General features: G+C 39.4%; 1 pseudogene; it reads right to left on the bottom strand.

Annotated features, from left to right (window-relative positions):
• Nucleotides 1-20,585: 20,585 nt before the first annotated feature.
• LOC144256089 (ER lumen protein-retaining receptor 1 pseudogene) lies at nt 20,586-21,235 on the bottom strand (annotated as a pseudogene).
• Between the last annotated feature and the right edge of the window lie 731 nt (nt 21,236-21,966).

The raw sequence follows: 21,966 nt of genomic DNA, 5'->3' as shown, positions 1-21,966 counted from the left end.
TACATACTTCCTACGGAATCTGCAAGAAGTGAGCACAGATCTTTATCTAGTTGTAATGGAGGAAGAAACTGAAGCTCAGTAGGAATGAGTGGCCTGAGTCATGATTAATTCCTCACATGCTGGGATGGAGGTGGATGATCAAGTCTAGAGAAGAGGGAAGGAATGGGAAAGTAGAAATGTAAGAACATAATCATCCTGAATCTGAACTGCAGCTGTGAAGCACACTCAGGTTTGAAATCTGGGGAGAGTCAGTTCAGAAGAACCTGAGCAGAGTTAGTGCCATAAAGGCACAAGGACGGGGGCTGAGAAAATATCAGAGATGAGGGAGGGAGGGAGGGAGGGAGGGAGGAAAATTCAGTCCAGATGAAACAGAAATCCGTACTCTAGGAGAAGAGATTGGGAAGAACTGGGACCAGTATCTCCTCTCCTGAGCAGAAGAAACGCTGAGAGAACCTAGAAGGCTCAGCAATCTCCAGATTTGTTGCAGACTTATTAACCAATGGTGCTTACTCATGCAGGAACAGGACACTGCTTGGCAAGTTGACTTACACAACTACAGGGAAAATTCATCCTCGTTGCTTCAGTTAGTCAGCCAAGTCCTTCATTTGTGTAGGAAGGATCACTAGTCACTTGAGGAAAATCAACAGCATGAAAAAGAACCAAACAGAACAACTGACCCCATGGGGAAAACGTCACAGAAAACAAGAAATCCCTGAAATGAGTGCCCTCCTCCATCTGTGTTAGAGCAACCTATTATTCAAAAACAGAGAGCCAGCCCAGCTCAGTGGCACATGCCTGTAATCCTGGCCACTCAGGAGGCTGAAGCAGGAGGATCTCAAGTTCTAGATCAGCCTCAGCAACTTAGCAAGACCCTGTCTCAAAAGGAAAAGTAAAAAGGGCTGGGGATGTATCTCAGTGGTAGAGCTCCATTGTACTAAAAAAATAAGAAAAAGAAAAAGGAGATAGAATCACCAAATAATAGAATAGACATACTTGAAGTCTAAATTAATTATTTTTAAAATAAATTGTGGGAAAATCCAGAACATAGAGTGAAGAAAAAAAAATGGAAAGACACTGTGAAAAGACATTACAATAGAGCTAGGAATTCTATATCTATCTAACAGATGCCCCTAAAACATTGAATTAAGCAAACAGAAGGGCGGGGCTGAGGTTGTAAGCTCAGCAGTAAAGTGCTTGCCTAGCATATGTGAGGCACTGGGTTAGATTCTCAGCATATAAAACAAACAAACAAATAAAGATCAATTGGCAACTAAAAAGTATTTTTAAAAAATGAAAAGAAAACAGAGGGTAAGGAACAACCTAAAACAATGGTCAAAAGTCTTTTTTTTTTCTTCACTAAAGAAAGGATAGGAAAGGTAGCAGAATACAACAGTTACTAGTATGGCATTATGTAAAAATGTGGATGTGTAACAGATGTGATTCTGCAATCTGTATTTGGGGTAAAAATGGGAGTTCATAACTCACTTGAAGCTAATGCATGAAATATGATATGTCAAGAGCTTTGTAAGGTTTTGAACAACCAATAAAAGAAAAGAAAAAGAAAAAGAAAGGATGGGGAACTGTAGCTGCAGGCCTGGCTCCCACCCAGACTCGTCTTCTTCATCAGAAGAAATTCCTAGACACAAACCACTTGGCTTTCTGCACTGCAAGTGCCATAAGAAAACCAGGAACGCCTCCTCCCTGAAAATGTAAACTCTGCCCATGGAGAGAAGTAGTTAAACACAAAACACCATCCACAACAATAAACCCTGCCTCTGTGGTAATGTTTTTCATAAGTGAAAAACTGAAGAGAATTTTAAGGAACTAGGATGTTTTCTTTTGAAGAAATATTTTCTGAAGTTAAGCAATCCCATTTCTGTTTTCCTATTAAATTCAAATAAATTTCAAATTATTTTTCGAGTTGATGATGGGTTGATAAATTAATAGAGTTTGGGAAGCCACCGTTAAAGAGTAAAGCAAAAGAAAAGGGAAGGGATGAAGATGTGTAGAGAAATCTGCTTCTGGTGTGATTTGAGGACAGCTTGTGAGTTCCCTGGGAGTCCCCCAAGAATATCTCTTCAGAGAGTGAAACTCACTAATCGTTATAAATTCTGTTATGCTAAACAGTGCCAATTCCCAGTGTTTGCCTTTTGAAATATAAATATTGTACTGGGCTCCTGGCAGGATTAACACATTAAATCCCTCACACCTTGGTTGAATGATTGTCCTCAGCAGTTAAATCTGTCCCCAAACTTCACTGAACATTGTAATTACCATGGGAACTTAAAAAGAAACACACACACACACACACACACACACACACACACACACACACACTCACACTCTTCCAAACAAGGAAGGTGAGCACATTAGACTCAGAGAGTCTGGGGGAAAGTTACTCTTCTGCCACAAAATGTGTTAACTCCACTAAGTTTCTTGAGTCTTACTTAGCTTTCTTATGAAAATAGAAAAGTGGTTTTATCCACCTTGCAGAAATTTGGAGAATTAAAGGAGATAAGAGATCAGCAATGTTTGGTACCTAATAGTTGTTCAGTTAATAATAATGAAGTTCCTACTGATTTTATCTGGAACTGGGTCTGAAATCTTTAAAATAACTACTATTTATAATGTCTTCTATCTAACAAAATCCTAAAAATTCAGCCCAAATCCTCAAAATACACCAATAGCCCTCTTGCGAACCACTCCTTCAGGAACAGGAAGTGCTAATCCTTACTCTTCTAGAAGTTGTAGTGGCTTGAAGTGGTAAACCTCTTTGTTCTAAGGTGTCATGGTTACAGAAGGACTCAACCCCAGGCTCACAAGGCCTGCTCCTTTTTGACGTGCATTCAGGGAAAGAAAACCGCTCCAACTTAGTCATGCCCTGGGGATAAACCAGCCAAAGCTGGGGCAAGGCACAATGGGAACAAGAAACTCAGCAGCCAGTTGAGCAAAACATTAAAAAGCCACCTCCTTCCCACTCCAACTATCAAACTTGGCCATCCAGGGGTTTTTGGTTTTGTTTTTTTCTGTTTTTGTCTTCTAGAAAAGATCATGGCCAAATCATAAGAGCTGAATAAAACATTCAGGAAGAGGGCTATTCAATATAAGGTATCCCAAAAATTCAAATTATGATGGTGATATTTTCTACATTAGTTCTTTGTCTTTCTGATTTTCCATTTATCTTCATGGGCATCTCAAGGCTCTACATCATGAAGGTTTGATTTTTTTTTTTTTAGTATCTAAATATCATTCTTTTAAATAGCTCTAATCTATACAGGATTTCTTCTATTACTTCGTGTGTTGTATGTAAGCTACTAGCAGGTTTTTAATAGATTTGTCTACATTATTAGGATGACAGCTAATTTTTAATTTTTTAAAGAAATCCTCCTAAATGTATATAGTAATCAAGAGAGAAATAGATTAAGATCATGCCTTTTTGTGTATTTTCCTCTTTATATTCTATAAATACAACAGTGACTTAAAATAATTTACTTTTTTTTAGTATTTTGTAAATGCTTTCCATAATCACAGCTCTTATATAACCTTAGTTATGTGGGAGGAAAAAAAAGATGCTCTTCACAGAAGAGATGTTTCAGTTGCGCGTAGGACAAGTCGCATCATCGATGGGACAGGTGGGGAAGAGTATTCCTGAAGAAGGGAACTGTATTTATAAAGGAACCATGAAACCACCTGTCATGCTTGGGGAGCTGCCAGAATAAAAAGTGGGGTTGCAGGAGTGGGGCGGGTGACACATATGGGTAGCAGGGCTGTATGATAGGGAGCAGGTCTTCGGCCACTGAAATGTGGGAAAGTGAAAAGAGGGAGCTAATTATTAGAGTCTAGACAGATAACACTCGGAGATAAATAGAAGAGGAGAGGTTAAAAAGACCAAAGTCAAAGTTATAGTGTTTGTTCTTTTGTTTTTATCTCTGATAGCTTATCTGTCCTGACCTTAGGCATTATTACTATTTTTGGAATATTCTATAAAGGCTTGCTGATTGGTTTTTGTATTTGTTTTGTCCTTAATTTTCTTTGGTACACCCTTAAACCTTGCAGTATGCGCACTATATTCAGCAAACAAAAGTTTCAACCCATGTGGACATCAGTTGACCTCAGTGGTTGACCAAGCACTTCCTTGGTTTCAGAAGTGCTTGGTTTTGCTCCTATATCTATGATCAGTCACTATTTCAACATTTTCGCTGTATTCATTTTTTTTACAGTAAAACAGTAAGATGGTAAATTTTATTTACCATCTTAATCATTTTTAAATGTTCAGTTCAGTAGTGTTAATTATATTCATACTATTATACAACCAATCTCTAGGACTCTTTTCATCTTGCAAATGACAACTCCAAACCCATTAAACAACAACCCCCTGCTCCCTCCCCTCCATGTTGGCATCCAACATTCTGCTTTCTGTCTCTATGAATATGACTATACTAAGTACCTCATATAAGTGAAATAATATAGCATTTGTCTTCTTATGACTGGTTTATCAAGATTCACCCATGTTTAAGCATCTATCAAAATTTCTTTCCTTTTTAAGGTTGAAGAATATTCCATTGTGTATAAACATGCCACATTTTATTTATTCATTCATTCATCAGTGAATACATGGTTCACTTCCCCCTTTTGGCTATTGCAAATAGTGCTACTATAAACATAAATACACAAATATCTCTCTGAGTCTCTGTTTTCAGTTCTTTGAAATATGATCAGAAGTGCTGGATCATATAGTATATGTCTTTTTTTTAAGGAACTGCCTCTGCTCTAACATTCTGCCATTGTAAATACAAGATGGTATAACCACATTGGAAAACTGTGACAGTTTCCTGAAACGTTCACATGTACTTACCATATGATCCAGCCTTCTACTTCCAGGTAATTGGTATGAAAACATACATGCCTATGAATGTTTAGAACAGCTTTTTTAATAAATCAAAAACTGGAAAAAAAACAAATGTCTCTCAATACTTGGATAAACAAACTATGGTATATTCATATAATGGAATAATTATTCAGTTTTGTAAAGGAATAAAATATTGATATATGTTACAACATGAATGAATCACAAAATAATTATGCTGAGTGAAAGAAACCAGATTTTTTTAAAAGTACACATTATTCTGTTTATATAAAATACTAACAAGAGCAATCCAATTATGATAGAAAGCATATCAATGGTTGATGCAGAGGCTCAGGGAAGAAGAAGGAGGGATTGCAATGAGGCATGAAGAAATTTTTGATATGATAGTCATGTTTATTATCTTGATGTGGTGATGGTGTCAGGAGTGTCTACATATGTCAGACCTTAAATTTTATACTTACAGTGCATGTAAGTCTACTTGCATATCCATTGTATCTCAATAAAGCTGCTAAAAAACTGTAGACTCAGTAAATAACAAATATAAAATAATTAAGCATTAAAATGTACGATAAGTGTACATTATTGAGTTGAAACATTTGGTTGAGTAGTATAAATTGAATGTCATTTAAAGTCTTCCTGTTTATAAAAAATCATAACATTAACAATCCCCTTTTATTGGAGTTGGAATGGAGATAGGCTATGAAGCAGAAATAATATCCAAATTACTATCTCCTCAGAAGGAGGACTAGGAGAAATTACATAACTTGCCTAAGGAAAGAAACAGGACTTGATACCAGACCCAACTATACTGCATACCAACTGACCCTTCCAGATTCACTTCACACCCTCTCCAGGCTGCCCATGCCTCAGAAGGCTGACAACCTAGAGGACCAAACCAATGAACTAGGTTGACCACTGGCTTCCCTTTGGGTCTGGCCAATGAGGAGCACCAACAGGATATGAGAAGGAGGGAGAAGAGGGAGCCTAGGGTGTGCCCTCTCACCACTTCCTCCTTGGAGTCCCTCTTGAAGGCTACCTTGCCCATCCAGTGATCCTCCATACAAAGCCATCTCCCTGAAGGTCCCCATCGCACTCCCTCCCTCACTGTTCAGGCCAGAAGTGCTCACTCGGGTGTTGATAGCCCTGGGGTGCTGTACTATCTCTTGTGATTTTCTTGTAACCTTCAGACAACTTTGTAAACAGCCCTTTTATTCAGCTTTCCTGAATAAAAGTTAGCTGAAGTGAGTATGCCAACTGCTACTTGTCAGGCCCCGACCTGCACCATTATAACAGAAGCTCACCTTTTCCACAGCAGTTTGATGGGGAGGAATTGTTTTGGATCAAAAGGGGCAATATTGGCTTTGGTGTCAGAATGGAAAAATACAGGAAAAAAAGCAGAAAGCTAGTGGGAGAGAAGGGGGTTGATGGAGTTATCCTGAAGGTGCATTTGCAGAGGAAGCAGTGTTTTTCCTTGGATTAAATGCTTATTTGATGGATGCTTGGTGGCTGCTTAGTGCCATGACTGACTAAGATTCTCTGACTGCAAACTATTCCATCAATGAACTCCATTTGGTCTCACATCTGATTTTCCATAGTTATAAGCAAGGCCTTAGTGTCAACATTACAGCACTATTACACCATTTATAAAGGAAGTATACACTTAACTCCTGGATACTCATTTGCCATGACAACTATGACAACCTATGACAACTCACCTTTCCCTTCTTATGTCACCTGAATCCATATTCCACAAGGAAATTATGATATGTAGCATAATGATGGATTATGAATGGCCAATAAAGTCTCTTCGTTCTCTTGAAATAGGTACTAAATCAACAAAATACTTCATTCAGCACCATTCAGTTCTTCTAGTGACTTTCCCTTTTCTACATCACTTCCATTCATGGAATAATCTCCACTCAAGGTCTTTTTGGTACAAGGCAAAAACTGTTTTCACCATCATCGGCACCTGTAAGAAAGGCCCTGATACGACTTTTAGAAGCAGGAGAATTACTATATCTTGTACTTAGAACTTTAATAACCAGTATTTGCCTATGCCAAAAAAATATACACCAATAGGGCTGGGGCTGGGGCTCTGTGGTAGAGCACTTGCCTGGCATGTGTGAGGCACTGGGTTCGATTCTTAGCATCACATGTAAATAAATGAATAAAATAAAAGTCCATCAACAACTTAAAAAAATACAAATTTAAAACAAAAAAAATATATACACCAACAGCACACTCTCCTCCCTCCTCACCACCCACCATGTGTTTCTGTGAGTAGAAATGTTCTATTCCTTCCCAGTACTCACCCCTTTCACACAGCTTGAGGAAATGCAGAGGGAGGGGCCCTGAGTTTTCCTCACACAGACCTTCCCTTCATGATCTGTTCTCCACCTTCTACCCTCGGGGAACTCATTCAAACTGAATGTGCATCTGGAAATGTAGACTTATTCTTGTTGGTAAGATTTTTACCCCAAGGGAAAGTGTGGTCACTAACAATGATCTGGCACCCATATATTTTAAGCTCTCCCAAGTTTTCCAACTGTTCAACATGTTTCTCACCATGAAGCCAAAGTTTCTTTTACGTAGCTTGAGCTTAAGGAGAAGAAAGAAGATCAAATACCTTTTGTTCCCAATAGGCTAACAGCAATACCCTGGGTTGGCATGCAGAGGCACAGTCAAAAGCCACAACTGTGGTTCTTACACCTATGCCAGGAATTGAAAGGAAACACACACACACACACACACACACACACACACACACACACACACACACCACTCCACTGTGAAGCAGCAGTTGCAGGCTCTAGAGATTTGGGATTCAGGTTGTTCTTTATTCATAGACTTATTTATCAGGGTTTTTTTTCCCTAATATTTTCTTCATAGAGAGCACATTCTACATTTTTCCATACTTAAAAGAGAGAGAGAAAGTGTGTGTGTGTGTGTGTGTGTGTGTGTCCTACTCAAATCTATTGATCTCTGTGACAATATGATCTGGTCTATAATGTTTGTCTAGTGTCTTTCTTCTGAATTTTGTAGAAATGAGTCCATTGTTTCATTAGTTGAAAAATCTGGATCTGATCTTTGGAAGAAGGATTTGGAACATAATGACTGTGCCTTTTAATGAAAAGATTAACAATGCTTTGGAGCTGAGTGGTTCTGTGTTTGTTTAAAATGGGCCTTGCATTTTGCTCTTTTGAGGAGAATATACAATACCAAGTCTTGTCCCAGATTTATATACCATGGCAATCCCCTCACTCATGTTCTAAATAAAGGTGGTCTGACTACATGCTTGAAATGAGGAGTGACTGTAGTGTGCTATGACTCTGTTTATAAAAATGAAAGCGAGATGTTTTCTTGGATCTCTGCAAGAAACGACATCCCATGCCGATGCCCCTTTTGTAATCACAACACTAACCACTTGCAGCCCCTGGTATTGTGTTGCAGCATTTTGATGATGTTTAGTTTTACACTTATTAAAGAACCATGTCCCACTTGATTATCCTTGTTCCTGCATTGCTGGCAGGGCGCAGATCATTCTAGTCTACCCAGGATTACACACACTTCCACTGATTTTACTGGCAGAGTGTCCGTGGTGATGCAGTTTGGCCAGGAGTCCTCCGCCGGTCCCTTTCCTAATTTGGTACTACTGTCAGCCTGTCCCTGGCAACACTAGGACACCCCACTCGCTCCCCTGGTTGCTCACCAGGGGAAGGGACATACACAACCCAGTCTTGTTGCTGAGGAAAGGAAGCACATTCATTTATGCTGCTGCTGCACACAGACAAAAAAGGCCAAGACAAACAGTGACACAGCATGCTGAACACTGCTGAAGCATCCAAGACATTCTTCCAGTCTGGGACTCCAGCCCCACAAGACCCAGATTTACAAGAGTGGCTTTCTCCCTCCCTCCCTTTCTCCTTACTTCCCCTCGACTCCCAAATGTGCCCGTTATGAATACAAGCACTTCAGAAGGAAGATAGGTTAAATCACGAGATTTAAAGAATGAATGGGACTTGAGCGCGTCTAGTCCAGTGGTTTTCAAATTGCTCTGAAGAGCCCCCAAATGGACCATAGCGCCATTCCCAGCCCTTTTCCTCCCCTTCCATCCTCCTAATTCCCAAATGGGAAAGGACAGAAAAAGGGTGAGCTCCACATCCTTCCACCTCCTTCCACTTGAGCAGTTTTGCTTTGATCTCTTCCATATATTAAAGTTCTTTAGAAGAATTCCTCTATAAAAGAATTCTGTACTTAAAAATAAAAAGTCCAGGAACCACAAGGGTTGGAGATGGGTGTGGTTCCAAGATGCCAGTCAGTTGGGATCCATGAATATCCAGCTTCACAGTCCATGGCTTTCCCACCACTTCCCTAGTCCTCTGGAGAAACTGGATCAAATGCCACACTGTTCTGTTGCTGTAGCATAAGAAGCCATCTCCCCCCTGTATTTTATTACAACCTTTGCTTCACCAAGGGGCCCCCAATGGAGCATTTGTTCTCACCCATTTGGGGAGCATCAGGATATAGTGGCCAGTTTCCCACCTTCAGATATTTGCCCTGCATTACAAGAGGAGGTGCATTTAGAGCTAAATGAGCTGGCCAGTACTAACAGCCAAGTGTCTGTGAATGTGCTCTTAGATGCCTTGATCAACCACCAACACTCGGTGACAGAGGGCACCTCTTCTGGCTCCAACTTTCTCTAAGGCAGAGTCTAAAGGACAGGGTTCTTAGCCACTCCTCCCTGGAGGAGAGCTCCAGCTGGCCGGAATGCACTCCCTCTGTCCCTCCGCATCCCTGCTCTTCCTCCCAGGCTAGGGTTTCTAGGTTACCTACACAGTGGTAGAGTTTTCAGTTACCCTTTCAGCCACACTCTGAAAAGAAAGAGCTTTCTTGGCTTGCTCATGAATATTCATAGAGTGCCCTGTTGCTGCTTCAAGTCCCCTCCCAGGTGCAAACACGAAACCTTTGAAAATGATTACAGCCATCATTTGCCTCAGAAGCAGCCCAGGTTTCTTCCACTGGGGGTCCAGGAGACTTCTGTTCAGCAGAAAGTGCTGGCCTGGCTAGATCAGGCTCTAGGGCACAGGAGAGAAAGAGAGTCCCTCCAGCTCCCTTCTGTGCCTGTGAGGGGATTCATTCCTGAGGGGAGCCCTGGAAACCAAATAATGTCATCGAAACTTAACTCTTACCCAAGGGAACCAGGAAGAAGAGTGGAACACAGAACTTTTTCTCCTTGTTCTGCTCTCTAGGGAAGGAAATCTCTGAAAGAAAAATAATAATATAGAGGGGGCAGGCTGATTTGAAAAGTGCATCCCAAACCCCAAAGCCAAACCCTCACCATCTGAAATCCCAGAGGCACATGTTAGTCCCAAGTGGTAGAAAAAAGGCTAGACGCTGAGAGGGGCCAAGGGCAGGGTGAAAGAAGGGTGTGGCTTCAGACACCCCCTGAGAAAACCCTGCTGTCTCCCTGCAAAGTCAAGCGGCATTCAGAGATCATATTTTGTTTGGGAGAGTACAACATGTACACAGCCTGAATTATCTAAACAAGGAGTTAGGATGAAGATTTTGGGCTGGGGTTGTGGCTCAGCAATAGAGTGCTCACCTAGCATGTGCTAGGCCGTGGGTTCAAACGATCTTCAGCACCACATAAAAATAAATAAGTAAAATAAAGGTATTGTGTCCAACTACAAATAAAAATATTTTTTAAAAAAGATGAAGACTTTGCTTTTGAGCTACTGGGGCACCTGGTTTTTGTTTGTTAGTAATGGGGATAGAACCTAGGGCCCCGTTACCATGTAGGGGCTATGCCTCAGTCCTTTATATTTTTATTTTTTTTAATTTTGATACAGGGTGTTACCAAGCAGGCAAGGGTTATGCTAAATTGTCCAGGCTGGCCTCTAATTTTCAATCCTCCTACTTCAGCCTCCCTAGTCACTGGGATTACAGGCTTACACCATGGTGCCTGGCTGATCTTTTATGAAATCATTTTCCTTCACATTTGAATGGAGCAGGGGTGATTAAAGGTGGACTCAACTCCTCTCTCTTTGTCCTTGTACCTCTTGCTTTGGAATTTTCTTGCCTTTCTTCTTTGCCATAAATAACCTTCTTACCTTAATGCACTGTGTTAAGAGCTGCCAAACTGGAGTTTAAGAGGTTTACTGCTCCCCTTACTTTCCATTTGGGGATCTTAAGATGATTCTTCAGATGAAAAGTTATTTTCTTTGTGCTTTCATTTGGACAAAGATGGAGTCTGAGGCTCTGTTAATGGCCCCACAAAGTGGCTGGGCAATGATTGGTTTCCTGGCATCCCCTGGGGAAGGGGGATTCAGAAACTTGTCCTTAATTCTTCTTCAATCAAGTGGCAGGTCAGGTGACAGGGCTGGGAGGCTGTGTTTCCAGCTGCTACCCTGTCATTCATGGCTTGCAGGCATCCATTCCTCCACTACCTGTCCTGCCACTATGAGTCATCACAGTATCACACTCTAAAAGAAAAGTGTATTTCCTAAAGACATGAAATTGATTACAGCGTTCTTGTCTGGTCATTCTTCTCTGAGGCGTTGTGCGTAGTTTCCATTCAAAATGCTCTTTTAGCCTGTCATACTGTCAAATGCTAGGCCCAGGTAAAGACATGTGTTTGCATTTGTGTGTCAGCTCCTGACATTCATATTTATTTGTACATATGTATTTTGTTTGTTCAAATAAATGTTTCATCAGATATGGAGTACAGTAGGGAGACAGACGAGGAGCTGGTACAATTCAAGAGCAAGGAAAATATTTCTCAATAGGACTTGGAATTCTGACTTCTGGTTAATTGTAAATATGATCTGGAGGAAGAAGTGGCACATCAGGGAACTGAGGTCTGTATTTATCTTTTAATGTTATTGTTGTATTATACAGTTTACTGCATAAATAATTGAAATGATAGTAATAACAATTTAGGGACCATTCAACTGTTGTGCATGCTGTATTTCACTGACATTCACTTTTCTGAACTGTGCACAGATCCACAACAATTCCCTGTGTAATGAACGCACGGTGGTAAATTAAAAATAAAAGTTTTTTCAAATGGATACATTTTTCTTTCTTCACTCATCTCATTTAAAAAAATTCAGCATCATTTGTTCATTAAAATATCATCCAGCAATCCTAAAAATGAACTTTATCCCTTACTATTTACATAGTATTTGTTTTTAAAACTGCAAATTTAATATTGTATTTACTAGGAAAAAAAAGAAACTCAGAAAATTTAATGATACTAATTAACCCTGAGTGGACATAAATATTTGTGCTTATCTGAATCCTTTGCAATATTTTTAAGGTATAATTGAAAAATATAAAACTAAGAATAGTAGGGTAATAATTTTCACAGGCATGAGGGAGAACAGTGGTCAATGCAAGATTAATATTTTCATAGTCTTCGAGGAGAACTTTACATTTCCGCAGGTCTTATTATTCTTGGTTTAATAAATGAGTCGTTCTAATGAAATGAGTTCCTTGAGGGATGCATAATAACTCATTCATCTTTGTGCCTATAGTGTCTGCAGCATAGTAGATGCTCAAGAAACATTTACTAAATGACTTCAGTGGATATGAGTTTGACCTTAAATGTTCCTGTCCTCCATCTCTTTCTTTGAAGGAAAACTGGAAGGGGAGAAAATAGACTAGAAATAGTTAACATTTATGAAACTCTACCTTATTCCAGGTACTTGAGAAAGATTATAGCACCAAATATTCCTTCCAAATCTGAGATCACTATCTATTCCAGTTTTACACAAGGTAAAAGTGATATTCAGAAAAGGGAAAAGATTTTTAAAATAACACATAATACTTGATATATTACTTGATCGAGTAGAAATTTGAAGCCATTTGTTTGATTCCAGAGTCTGTTGGGTTTTTCCAACTCAATCATTAATAAATACAAACTTTCTTGATCATGCACCATGTACCAGGCACTGCTCTAGACACCAGAAATAACTGAATCAAACAGCCTCTGACCTTTCAAAGCTACCTTCTAGTGAGGATAGAGAGAGAGTAGGCAAATTTACAGTGCAACCTTGGTCCCCATCTAGTAAAAAAACTAAAGTCATTTGAGTATATCATTGAAATGGAATTAGTCTGTTTTCTAAAACTCAGAAATTGAGAGTTGTAAAAGTAAGTGGGTAAAGTGGGGTGAACTGAGGGACAAATAGCAGTAAATGATTTCAGAGAGGTAGAGAGAGTCAGATCCAAATCATGGAAGGCCTTGCTGGCCATTTTAAGCCCTTTGTTTGCCCTTAGTGTAAGATAGGAAGCAGACAGAAGTGATATTCCCCCAGCTGACATTGAAAAAAAAATATATATATGTATATATATATATAGATATTGTATCAGGAATTGAACCCAGGGGTGCTTAACCACTGACCCACATCCCCAGCCCTTTTTAATATTTTATTTAGAGACAAGATCTCGATAAGTTTCTTAGAGCCTTGCTAAGTTTCTAAGGCTGACTTTGAACTTGAGATCCTCCTGTTTCAGCTTCCCAAGCCCCTGGGATTACAGGTGAGCACCAATACACCTGGCCAGATTCATGTTATTTTTGTAGTTTCCTTGTGTGTCTGATGAGAATGACTTTGAGACCCCATTTTGAAAACAGTCCTCAGCTGTAGGAGGCATGAGGCTCCCACTTAGCAAGTATTCAACAAACACCAGGCATTGATAGCAATTAACAAGTGTGGGAGGGGGAACTCGCAGCTCTGCAACCCAGTGCCCCTAACCAGGGTTCGTCCTGAGCTCAGGAAACTGTGGGTCTAGGGGGCTGGCAAGACCAGTGGTGACCAAACCAGGCACATATCTTGGTGCTTCGGGCTGTGGGTGAATTCAGGAATAAGGAGATGAGGGGACAGAGAAAAATGATGTGAAAGACGAGATTTCCAAGGAAGAAGAAATGTCCTCTCAAGAACAAATGTGGGCTCTTTACACATTTAATGAGCTAAGGAAATGTACTCAAGTAAAATATACTCAAGTCACACTGAGAGGGAAACAGTTTCACATTGGGAAGTTTTAGGTGACAAATTTAAGAGGTGCCAGAAATGAAATACTGGAGGAAAAATTTGTAGGGTTATGGAGTCTCTTATAATTTTTTTTCAATTATACTTGAACACAGTACCTTTATTTTACTTATTTATTTATTTTTACGTAGTGCTGAGAATCAAACCCTGGGCCTTGAACATGTTAGCGAGCACTCAACCACTGAGCCACAACCCCAGCCCAAGTCTCTTACAAATTTAATTGTGGTTTTAGGCCACTTTTGTGTGGATGATCCGCTCTGGTCTCATAATTAGGGAAGTTTTATTAAAGCTACAGGATTGTTTTTGGTGAAATACTCGCTTCCTTATTTACCCTGTGTAATTTCTTTTTCAATAACAAGATAATCTTCAACCATGATTGAAAACATCTGTTGATAGCTTTAGTTCTAAATTTTATTTTGATTCTGTGTTGTGGTTTGTTAGATTTTAAAAGTTCCCAAATATGGGCTGGGGTTGTGGCTCAGCGGTAGAGCACTTGCCTAGCACTTGCACCATATAAAAATAAAATAAAATAAAGGTATTGTGTCCAACTACAACTAAAAAATATATTTAAAAAAGTTCCCAAAATATATATACATATAATCACACCCAAAGATTCAAAAATTATACAAGGAAATAACTGTCAAATGTAAATGTCTCCTCGATCCTGCAAGCCCTGATATTTCTCTCACCAGGGCTCATTGCTAGGTACTGCTATCAATTGCTTTTGTGTGTCCTAAGAGGAAATGCTCTATATACATACAAACATACATATATCATTTAAAAAGTTTTACCCAAGCAGGAGGGAAAAAAACTGACAATCTCTTCCCTAACTGATATGTGGGAGGTTACATTGGGATAATAGGAATCAAGAATAGGCTTCTTAAAACTAAAATTGAGAATAAAATACAGTTTGGAGTGAGAACATATTTTTGTCAAAACTTAGTTATTAAAAAAAAGAAAAAAAATCTAAAATTCTTGAAAATAAATTTCTCATTTGAAACAATATTTAGAATTGCAACCATGTGTTATTTCTTAGAAGGAAGATAATAATCAAGTATAGCTGGGGTCAGGAATTAGACCCTCCCCCCTCCAAATTCCACATTGTATGATAACTCAATGTAGTTTTTTTCTTCTTACATTTAATTTCACAGCTTTTTTTTTTTTGATTGATTGGTTTATGTGGTGCCTAGGGATGGAACCCGGAGCCTCATGGATACTAGGCAAACACTCTACTGCAGATACATCATAAACCCTAAAATAGTATCTTAAGGAGGGTTTTTATGCAAAACTATTTTTGGATTTTATCATCTTTCCTCAGCATGTTAGTTAAAAATTCTTTACAAATTATTTTCTTTTGGGTGTGTCTATTTTCTCATCATTGTTATTGTTTTTTTTCTTTCATTGTTGATTCATCTAAGACTATCAGACAATTGTTATATATAATGAATTGAGCTGTTCCCATCTGGATAGTGGTATATCACAAGGAGAGATATTAGAATTAGAATGAGCAATTATTTGTGCATATTTTCAGGTTATGATGGCTTTTAATTTCCTTTACAATTTTGTAACTACAAGAATCCAAATGACAGATATAAACATAATGAATGATTAAAAAAAAGAATTCCCCCACCTGGTGTATGGTACACACCTATAATCCCAGCTAGGCAGGGAGATCACAGGTTCAAGGCTAGCATTGGCAATTTACCAAGACCCTGTCTCAAAATAAAAAATAAAAAAGGCTGTGGATGTAGCTCGGTGGCAGAGTGCCTCTAGGTCCAAACCCCAGTACTGAGGAGGGGAGAGACTTTCTAATATAGAATGTACCATCATTTATGCAACCAATGCCTTCAGTGCCTTATTGATTGCAAAGGTGTTTACACTTTTTTCAAAGTACAATGCTAAAATGAGCACTCATACACTATATGTACACTGGCAAGCAAAATAGAATTTTTACTAGTGGAGTTCCCAAGTCAAAGGGTACAGTGCATTTTACATTTTCATAGAACTTACCAAGATGTCCTTTAAAACAGCTTCACCAATCTATCTTCCGACCAACAATGTCTGAAAGTGCCTTTTGACCACACCCTTGTTCACACTGAATATTATCTCAACTTTCTAGTTTTTGCCAATCTAATAGTTGAAGAAAGAAATCTCATTGTTTTGATCACCATTTCTTGAATTATAAATGATGTTAGTCCTGTTCCATTCTTTTCTCCTTCATCATTTACATTAATCTTTTTGTAAACTTCCTATTCATATTCTTAATCTACTTTGGTAATTAAATGACTCATTTTCTTCATACAGAGTGAAACCAGGGGTGCTTAACCCCTGAGCTATCACCCAGGACTTACTTAAGTACTTATTTATGAAAACATTCCCTCTAAAAACTGGAACAAGAAAGGGATGTCCTCTTTCACCACTTATATTTATTTATTTTGAGATAGGATCTCACTAATTAGTGTCACTGAGGGTCTCTCTTAGTTGCTGAGGCTGGTTTTGAACTTGTAATCCTCCTACCTCAGGCCCCCAAGTTGCTGGATCACAGCTATGTGACACCATGCCTGGCTCTTCATATTAATTTGTAAGATCTTTAGCATATTATTAAATAGTTCCCCAGGACTCTCATCAACGGAGAAGCTGAGAGTTTGAGGCCAGCCTCAGCAAGTTGGTGAGACTGTCAGCAACTTAGCAAGATCCTGTCCCAAAATAAAACAAATAAATAAATAAGGCTGGAGATGTAGCACCCCGGGTTCCACCTCCAGTACCAAAAAAAAAAAAAAATTGCTATATGGGATACATTTCTTTTTTTCTCATTTTATCATTTGCCTATGATTTTGTTGGGTGATGTTGTATAAACATTAAACTTTTTCTTCTTCTTTTTTTAATGCTCTTCTAGGGATCAAACCAAGGCCCATGTGCATAATAAGCGAACACTCTATGAACTGAGCTGCATCCCTAGGCCAACATTAAAATTTTACGTTGTCAATTTTTGTGGGCCCTTATGTATGCTTTCTGAATTTTTTGTTATGTTTAAGTAAGGCCTTACCACTATAAAATTATTTTTTTTATTCCACTATACTTTCTTCTAGAACATTTTTATTTTTTGATGCTCTGTAAATGGGCTTAAAATATGACATCTTGAAAAATAATAGTTTTTCAGATTACTTGCAAATCTGATCATAACTTAAAACTAGTCTGTGTCCCTATATTCAAAGATAAGGGTAATACACGATATAAACACCATCGATGCACCTTTCTCTATTAACGTGGAGAACATATGTGCCCACTAAACTTATCTGATTACAAATTATGGCTGAAGGAATGTGGGAAGGGTTTTGTATATACAAATCACCAGATGTTTTATAATGATTCTGTTAATATGAGCCTCAGGATTAGACTAGAACCAGTGTTCCAGGTCAAGACTGAGGTTCATTGACCAAGCTACGCCGGGAAGTTTGTGCAGCGCCTGCTGGCACAATACATAAATATCCAGATTTATTACTCTCTGTCTTCAGCACTGAATTTGCCCATAGATTTATGAAAGATAAAACATGAAATTGAGATTTGTAAATATTTGAAGTTTACTTCTGAGATCTAAAAAGGCAGTAAGAAGGCTAGTAATAAATCCAAAATAGAGGTTGGGGAATGCATAGAGTTTGCAATTATAGGAATATAACTTAAGGAAGGAATCTCAAACAATAAAATTTAATAATTTCACCTTTGGTTCATAAAACACCGAGCTCCAACTGACATAAATTATTAGCCTAAGGAAAAAAATGGAGGTAAGTGAATATAGATTGTTAAAAAGGAAATTGTTGGTAGATTTGGAAACTAGAGTTAGAATTTCTAATTCTTCTGACAGGATGATTCTCCTTGTAAGCTAGTAAAGGCCAAAAGCCTTAGAGAATTTTTACCAATATGCATAATGTTCACTAACCCTTTCTCTATCTATAACTAATGACATCTTGGAAACCCCTAAAAGTAATAATTTTGGCAGTTTGATCAGTTTTTCATTTTTCATTAGTCAGGAATCTAGTTCCTTCAAGAATCAGTTTTAAGTAGCTTTTATGTTGTGAGTCTGTCAGTTTGCAAGGCCTAATATTAGAATTTATTTCAGAAAAGCAGTTGGACTAGTGATGAGACCGTGGGCCTCAGGGTCAGACAGTTAATTTGTAAATTCCAATTTGTGAGTTAGCATCTTGTAACCTTGGTAAATAATTTCTTTATGACTCAATTTCCTCATCTTTAAAATGGGAGTATTAATAACATCTAGTGGCTGATCCCATCTCATACCAAATCCCACCACTGTCTTCTTTACTAATCATCCAGAGTCCTTCCTAGCTGGTTCCAGGCCTTTCTAAGGTTTACAAAAATGCAACCTAATAGGCAGATCAATTGCAAAGCACTACTCTTTCCTTTGGATCAACATACCAGGACATACATTATGATGTGTGCACTGTAGTATGGGGATTGGATTCCAGCCTCTGCTGAGCACCTTCGTGCATCAAGACCCTTAGCGGGTTGTGTTAGTTCCTGAGCAGAGATTCCTTTATTCCTCAAAAAAGGTGGTCCCCATGTCTGGCCTAGGGATACTCATGACTAAGGTGAAATAAGATGAGATGAATGGGAACGTTGGCCCAGGAGTTTCCTTCATAAGGAATAGGATAGGGATAAAAGTCTCATTATGATTCCCACTTTTGAATGCAATCAGGGTTGGCAAGATGCTCTAGGCCTTTGGTGTTATTATGCAACCATCAATGGAAGACCAAAAGATGACCTAGAGCCGTTACACCATTGTGTCACTGACCAATGTCAGAACTCTCCAGCTTCCGGACTTTCATGAGGAAAATCTACTATTTACTTAAGGGATGGTAAGTTGAGTTTTGACAAAGGACCAAATGATTGTTGCAGAATCAACCTTCTTTGTCAGGAGTACAGTAAGGATTAATGACTGCCATGATGATGGTGGTAATAATGTAATAATCATGATCACATTGAACTTGAGATTGAGATAAACCACCCTAATTTGAGTTTCTAGGTTTGTGTCTTGGGAAAATTACCTATTTAAGAACCTAATTTATTAAAAAAAGAGCTAATAATAATAAAGAGTTAATAGTAATAATACTCATAGGATAATTATAAACATCCAAAGGGATGGTATATGACAAGCATTTTATAAACTTTGACATGTGATACAACATTTAGTTGTCATTGTTGTAGTCTCTTAGCTGTCAGTTCCTAAGACAGGATAAAAACTGCCCTCAAATTAGAGATAAAAGCAATAATAAATGACTGAGTCTGATTTTAGACAAGGATATTAAGTAATAAGAATAAAAAATAATGTTCAATCTGTTTTAGCCATAAACTGCTCTCATCTTCATACCTGGGCACCTAGAAAAGAGGCAATAAAAATTAACTTATCTAGAGTAGAAAAGAAGAGTTATACCCCACCCCCCAAATCTCAATACACTATTAAAGAAGCCTTCGCAATGAGAATGAAACATTTTAAACTGGAAGCTAACCCAACAGAGAAAAGATTATAAACATGGAAGCCAGGTAATTCAGAGGGAATGAGATATTTCATAGGCTGTTCAGCCTCAGAAAGGATCCAGAAAAGGAGGTAAATTATTGTTTACATTTCCTTTTCAGTATTCTCTGGCTCCACCTTTGATGGGAACTTCCAATGGAGACAAGTTTTAAGTCCCAATCAAAAAGGACTAAGATTTGCTTAGGCCTCAGTCAATAAGCAGTGTTATTTAATGGGTCTGCTGATTCTTGACAGCATTCCCCCAACTTGCCAGGGTTTGAGCCCAGGGGCACTTAATCACTGAGCCACATCCTACCCTTTTTTATTATTTTGAGACAGATCCTCACTAAGTTGCTGAGACTGGCTTTAAACTTGCTATCCTCCTCCTCAGCCTCCCAAATTGCTGGAATTATAGATGTGTACCACCAATGCCTGGCTTGACAGCATTCTCCGCACTCCCCTGCCCCCCTGCCATTTTCCTCTGTTTATTCCAAGAGAACAAAGAATTAACCCCCAAATTCTGTATAAAAACATGTCATTAGAGTTGTGGTGACCCTCATGCCAGACCCCTTCCCATGCTTGAGTCCAGAGTCCCCCTCATTTGTCAAAAACTAGGAGAAGTCCAAAACCCCAAATTCTTTAGGAAAAATTATTATGAAAAATCAGGAAGAACTTCCTGGGCCTCCCTTCCTCCCTGCCCCCAACCCAGGAACTTGGGTGGAATCGCTGTGGTCCTGGCCATGGTGAGAGGTGGGGCTGGCAGTGTGGGCAGGTTTCTGTTTGGCAACCAGTGGGGCTGTGGGTAAAGCTGGATAGGAGCTGAGGGGTTCCAGGAGGGGAAGAGACCTCTGGCCCGGCTACTCAAAACAGTTTATAAAAATTGGGGCCAGAGAGTAGAAGAGAAAGGAGTCATCAGTATCAAAAACTAAATAGAGGAAAGATTTTTTTTCCTTCTCTAAAAAGCAAAAAACTACAAGGAGCCCAGGTCCTGAGCTCTCTAAGACTTGGGTCCTCCACTGCCCTCCCTCCCCCACAACCTGGCAGGAGTGAGTATGGGGAGTGGGGAAAGGTAGATTCCTTAAAAAGCCACCACTGACAGGAAGGCTCTTGTCTTCTGTCCCCTTCCTCTGCCTCCTGCCGCTGCTCAGGAGAGGGCTAGTAAGGAACAGGGCAGTGCCCACAAGCGTAGCTTCTTCCCCATTAGGACTTTGATGGTATAGAGGTAGAAGAAATCACAAATGAGAACTGTCTGGACCAGGCCAGGCATGAGGCCATGAGATCCAAAAAGCCCTCCAAGTGGTAGCACTAGATCCAGTTGAAGAGATAGAGGGTGCAGTAGACACCCAGAGCCAATAGGGAGTGATGGTCTCCACCTGGCCACTCTTGCTCACCATGCACAGCTGCGGCAAGAGGGCCACAGGTAGAGGGAAAAGGTACAGAGGATCTCCAGAGGGGTGAAGTCGTGGTTTGACCAGGAATGCCAGGACAGCCATGGGAACAAGGAACTCCACCCGGAATGCATCTTGGTTCCCATCATAAGTGGCTTTGAACTTGCTGTAAATCATCCAGACCGTGGAGAAAGAGCTGGCAATGGAGACCACCTTCATGCAGGTGTTGTAAACTGACATGTAATTGGTGAAGAGGTCCAGGAACTGGGCAGTGAACACCACAGCAAACAGGACCTGGCTCTTCCCTGAAATCCAGGGTGCACAAACGGGACTTCCAGATTTTAAGGAGTAGCAAGATGATGTCTAGCAGGTGAGAAAGGTCTCCCAGAAATCAGAAGAGATTCATAGCCTCGGGGGAGAGGCGGCCCTCGCAGGGCTGAGATGGAGGGAGGCAGGCTGGAGGGTGGGCTGCCTCCTGGGGCTGCTGTTCAATGGGGGTGATGGGCAGAGGGGCAGGAGAAGCAACCCCTGGTGGACTCCACTCCAGGGAGGGAACTAAATGAGAGGGAGCCAAGGCTGGAGCTGGTGGCTGAGCTAGGCTTGACAACATTCTATACAAACACCACAAAATACAATTGAGACGTGTAATTATTATATATCTGGTATTTTGTATCTGGTTTTATTTATCTGGTATTTCACCTCTTGAAACTCCACATGAAGGCATTAATAAATTTGTTAGCCAAGAATGATTAAGAAAATGTCTCCATCTCTGGTTTGGTATGAATTTTTGTCTTGTCATCCTGGTTCCAAGTAATTCAGTAAGTTTGTGTCTCAAAATGCCTCAAATCCCACATGGATTTGGTTATTTCCTTGTAACACAGTAGAACTGTGAATTACTGTGAAATATCTAACTAACATTACTAAATATTCGTATTTTGAAAGATAAACTTCATAAATTGAGAAGTTTGGTTTTAATTCTGTTCTGGTTTGCACAATTGGGGGCTTATGTAAATCCAAGGGGTGAAATCATGTAAATTACAGATCATATGACAGAGAACACACATCTCAGAATTTCCTGAAAACTTGATTAATCTTGATTGGATAAAAATTTATTTATGACCAGCTTTTTGTGATTAA

This window comes from Urocitellus parryii, chromosome 7 (genome assembly GCF_045843805.1).
Source record: "Urocitellus parryii isolate mUroPar1 chromosome 7, mUroPar1.hap1, whole genome shotgun sequence".
NCBI classification, from domain to species: domain Eukaryota; kingdom Metazoa; phylum Chordata; class Mammalia; order Rodentia; family Sciuridae; genus Urocitellus; species Urocitellus parryii.
This window is presented reverse-complemented; position numbering and strand designations above follow the sequence as displayed.